At 42.2% G+C, this 5,578-nt stretch overlaps 1 pseudogene; it reads right to left on the reverse strand.

Moving 5' to 3' along the window:
- Positions 1 to 2,555: 2,555 nt before the first annotated feature.
- LOC112643508 (adenylosuccinate synthetase isozyme 2-like) lies at positions 2,556 to 4,783 on the reverse strand (annotated as a pseudogene).
- Between the last annotated feature and the right edge of the window lie 795 nt (positions 4,784 to 5,578).

Raw genomic sequence — 5,578 nt, forward strand, 5'->3', positions numbered from 1 at the left:
AGAAAACACAGACAAAACAAAACCAAAACAAACCAAAACAAACCAAAACAAAACAAACCAAAACAAAACAAGGAGGGGTATCCTCTGATTCTATATACTATAAATCCCTTGACTTCCCCTGGAACTTTCCAGCGCTGCTCAGCCAAGAACTTGCTCTTCCCCTGTCCTTCCAGCTAGTCTCCGCGGGGAGGGGCCTGCTGTGCTGATTCTCAGGTGAGTGCACCTGGGGGAGCTGCCCTGCCCCCTGCCAGGTGTATGGCTCAGTGGGAGCTGATTATCATGTGAGGCCCCTGTTCCCTGGTGACCCCGCTCATCCCAGGCACAAGGTGGCACAGGGAGGAACAACAACAGTGGTAGCGACCAGCTCTCCAGCTCTAGAGGCAGCTCCCGCAGTAACTCCTGCAGCTTCCAGTCTGCAGGGGCCTGGATGCCCCAGGGGTGGGGGGCGCTGATCTGCACAGCTCGGGGCGCCCAGCAGCAGGAGCGTCCTCGCTGTCCTGTGTCCTCCCTGGCCTCCGCCTGTCCCAAGGGGAGTACAGGATCCTGGGCTGTGTCCCCCGGTGCCCTGGGATTGGGGCCTGTGCCGCTGGGATTGCGCTCCCGGGCCGCGTGGCCCTCTCCACGCGGAGCCCCCGCTGGGCGCGCTCCAGCCCTTTTCTGCGCTCTCCCTAGGCGCCCCTCCTCTGTTAGTGACCCCGGGAACCTGGAGGCTCCACTGCCCCTCCTGGGATCCTGCCCGAGTTCCCTGCGAGCCTCTTTCCCTCCGGGAAGATTGGTAAAGTTCCTGCTTCTCCCGGCCTGGGCTTTCCTGTCCTGGAGGTTCTCACTGCCCCCCTTAGCCTGGCTCCTCGCGGGCCCCTCCCCCACTGGATGCTTTTTTATTTATTTATTTTTCCACCTTCCTACCTTGATAGAAGCATGAACTCTTCTCTCTGTAGCATTCCAGCTGTTCTCTCTTTAAATCTCAGGCTGAATTCATAGGTTTTCAGGATGATTTGAAAGTTATCTAGGTAAGTTGGGGGGACAGGTGACTTGGGGACCCTACTCTCCTGCCATTTTGCCCCGCCCCCTAATAAAATAATTTTAAGTGGCAACTAATTTAAACATTTAAAATAGCTCATGGAAAGATAACCTTCAATACAGTTTGTTATGCTTAATTGTCAAAGCAACATCTCTTCTTTTCCAAGAAAGAAAAAAATAAAGGCATAATCAAAATTGTGACTGACAATTTGGGTTCAGTTGGACACTTTTAGATGATTTCTGTAGGCATACCGACAGGCACAATGTTGAGAAATCAATCCACTGAATTTAGAAATAATGGTAAGTTAAAAAAGGACAGCTGTACATTTCTGAGTTAATGCCCATAATTAAAGAAAAATATCCACCACATAACACAACAATCTTTTAATAATACATATATTTCAACATTAAGATTGTTGTTTTAGGGAATACCTTTCTCTGAAAATTTAATTAAATGCTAAATGTATTAAATAACTTGTTGAGAAAAATAAGTTTTGTGTTCTGTACAAATTAAAGGATACATGGATATCATCCCCCCTTCCTGCCAAAGCTCAAATTTGCAATGGTCTCAGCAGGAAATTAACAGTTCACAAGTTAAAAAGAATTTATTGCATTACAAAAGTGTACAGACCCCTTCTTTTCATTATTTTTTTCTGACAGCAAAGATTACACATTGAATAGCCAGAATGTAAACAATATTTGTGCAAAACTTCATTAATTGCTTTTACCAATTAATAGAGGAAAACCTAAGAACACAAGGACAGTAATGAAGAAAACCTACACTGAAAGAACTCTATTTTAGATTTCAAACAACATGAATCACATTCTTCCTTTTTTTTTTTAAGAATTAAAAAAAGGCTATTTATTGATTTTTTCATGAGAGACACAGAGAGAGACAGAGACATAGGCAGAGGGAGAAGCAGGCTGTCTATGGAGAGCCCAATGCGGGACTTGATCCCAAGACCCTGGGATCACACACTGAGCCACTAGGCAGATGCTCAACCACTGAACCACCCAGGTGTCCCTGGATCACACTATTTCTAAAGACTGAAAGAAAACATCGACTGTGAGCAGCTCAGGAGAAACATATGACTCAGCGATTCTGCCAGTGAAGGTGGCTGACACTGAAACACTGCCATAGTTTCTCTCCACACCAGCCAGCCATCTTAAATGTTTGGAAACAATTGTAAGGGTTAAAACTGACTTAAATGTCTTTATTCTTGAAATTTGCAGATCATAAATGAAATACACCCTCCTCCCCCACCTCAAGGAGTGTTGCCTTTTTTTTTTTTAAGATTTTTAATTTATTTATTCATGAGAGACAGAGAGAGAGGGAGAAAGAGAGAGAGAGAGAGAGAGAGAGAGAGAGGCAGAGATGAGACACAGGCAGAGGGAGAAACAGGCTCCATGCAGGGAGCCTGACGTAGGACTCGATCCCGGTCTCCAGGATCGGACCCTGGGCCGAAGGCAGGCGCTGAACCACTGAGCCATCCAGGGATCCCCTCAAGGAGTGTTTCTTATGTTACTGGAAATCCTTAAAAGAATTGAATCATAGACTCTGGATTTCCTTACACTGATCCATTTACCTGGAATTTAAAGCTCATCTTCAATAAATTGAATGTAATTTTGTGCATTAACAGGTAGTTCTTTAAATGTCCTTGCATTGATATATCTGTGCTCCAATCTAGGAGAGTCTTACATTGAACTTCAATTTTATTTAAGACTTCTTGGTTTGCTAGGAAATGAGGTATGATTTCACCATCTAACTTGTAAGCAACTCCAACTTTGATTTCCATAAACATGTCCAAAATATTTAATTTGGTAAGTGCCAATGCAGGAAATTCACTAATCATAGGAGCATATTTGAGCAAAATGAGGTCCAACTAGCTACACTTTCTTTTCCTTTCAGTGATTACCCCAAACTCTCCACCTTGTGTTTGTAATAATTCTCCAATTTCATTGTTTTGCTAAGTAGGGAAGGCACCAGTGCCAACTTGAGTTGTGTAACCTTTCACAACCCCATCACATCTCCAGTATTTGAGGGGGCATAGCCAACTGGGTATAGACACCTCCAACTGTACGATTCAGAGAGGCTATAAAAGGATAAGTTCCAAAATCTGTATCTAGTACTGCTGCATTCACATCTTCTACCAAGATTTTCTTTGGTGGTCCCTGTAGGGCCCCCTTGAGGAAATAAACTCTATCTCTCACCATTGGTTTAATCCTTTTCATATAGCTCTTGAGGTTTTGTAATTCACTTTCAATCTTGATTTCCAGGGTGGGGTATATGATTTGTATTGGTTGGCCAGAACTTTGAACCTCTCAGAGAAGCCATCAGAGTCAGAAACAAGATCATATATCTGCAGTCCACTCCCAGTAGCTTTGGAAGAATAAACTAGGCCAATGTGCTTTTTTGTGGTACTCACATTTTTCCTTGCTTATTCTTGTCTCTGTTGCTCCTGGAGACCATCAGTTGCTTGATGATAATTGAATACAGTGTTAGCACTGTCAGATATGATAGGCCTTTTTTTCCCTAGCCTTCTAGACTTTTCCCTTTTTGGACATTTTCCTCTGCTTCCTCAATCTGGGAAGATGAATTATCACAGCATTTCCAATGAATGCAGTAACATTTGGGTTAATTATTCTACTGGGTAAAAGATGGAATAATACATACAGAACCTATAACTGTATGGCCGGTGTTATTTTCTCCTTTTCAACAGTGGCACACAATGTTGGTGTTTTGCACCAGCAGTTCTACCGCCTTCCTTTTGCCTTTTTGCCCCTCTGAGCACCCAGCATCTTGGTCACCTGGGTCCCCTGCCCTGAGTCACTCCCAAGGCGGCCACAATTGAGGTTGGAGAAAGAGGATGTAATGAGGTTGATCTCAGTGCCAGTGGCTCCAGTGATGAGAGGAGATCCCAAAGGGGACGCAGGCAGCAAGGAGTGAGCAAATTGAACTGCTCTCTGGCCACCAGCCACATGCTGAGGGAGAAGGAGCCAAAGGTCTGCCTGAGTATTTATCTTTTTAACGATAAACACTTTTCTTCAAAATTTTCAATGAAAAATTTCAAATATGCAGAATGATTGAAAGACCAATACAATAAGCATCATATACCATACCTACTACCTAGATTCAATGATTAACATGACATAAATTTAATAATTAGTAAATTACCATTTTCCTTAATGTATACACACACATATATATATGGAAATTGGTTGTGTGTATATATGTGTGGAGTGTGTACATATGTGAAATATGTGTATATATGTATATATGGATGTTAGTGTGGAATGTGTACATATGTGGAATATCTATGTGTGTGTATATATATATGTATATATATATATGGAAGTTGGTTACAGATATTATGATACATCAGCTCTAATATTCAGCATGCAGCTCTTTTAGAATGAAAACAGTCTTTCAATTACTAAACCATAATCACGCCTAAGAATATTAGCAATAATTTCAGTATTATCTAATATCAAGTCCCTAGTTGAAATTTCCTAGTTACCATCCATGTATCTTTTTATTTATTATTCATTCATTTCAAGTAATCACTACCCCCAACCTGGGGCTGTAGCTCACGACCCTGAGATCATGGAGCTACTCTTTGTGACCATTCAGTTTTCCAGAGAGAGGTCCTGGAGTCTAGAGCCTAGAAGTTATTACGCCTGGTTGCTGGCACTCTTGGACTGAGGGAGGGAGCTCAATCAGGGCATAGGCTTTCCCTTCATTCCCATTTGTAGTCTGAGACATCGTCACCATCACAACTCTCTGCCATGCCTGCATCTTTAAGCAATAATTTCTGTTCTCAGAGAATAAATCTCCTGTCTCTTTGGGGGCAGTTAAATATTGTCATCTGACTGCTCAACTAGAAGGAGGGACCTGGGACTTACTATTCCCCACAAGATTTTTCAACCAGTTCCTTTGTCACCTGCTTCTCCCACGCTGTAGCTGGTACTGCTGACTTATGATCTTTTTCAAGGGTCCTATGGGGGTGAATCAGCATTCCTCATTGATTTCTCCTTGGCACTTGGGTTTCAGCTTCCTTTAGCTCTGCCAAGTCAATTTTGACCTCTCCATCTGTTTTAAACCTCCTGAAATTTTATTGAATTATCATGTCCACTATTTTCCCTTCTCTGGTTCTTCTTGTTGCCCCTTGTCTTCAGCCCTGTACTGTGGGAGTTTTAGAAATAAGCAGAAGTGATGCCTGTATCCAGTCCTTCATATTTACACAAAGGCCTCCTCAAGCCGGCTTAAATCTTCACTATTTGGGAAAATGTATTCTGTTTGTAAAATATGTGAAAAGTCCCCTAAAGACTCACCATTGATCCTACTACAAATTGTACCATAATTAGCTAGCCATTACCCTAGTGTTGGACATTTAGATAGCTTCCAATCTGAAATATGATAGTGACACAATATGAGCATTTTGTGCATGAATTATCCATATTATGGCTATTTTTCTCCTTAAATTGTTTAAATTTGCATTTCTTCAAGTGCTTTTTTTCCTCCCACATATATATGAGATCTGCATTTCTTTTGTGATTT

The sequence above is a fragment of the Canis lupus genome, chromosome 1 (genome assembly GCF_003254725.2).
Source record: "Canis lupus dingo isolate Sandy chromosome 1, ASM325472v2, whole genome shotgun sequence".
In the NCBI taxonomy this organism is placed as follows: domain Eukaryota; kingdom Metazoa; phylum Chordata; class Mammalia; order Carnivora; family Canidae; genus Canis; species Canis lupus.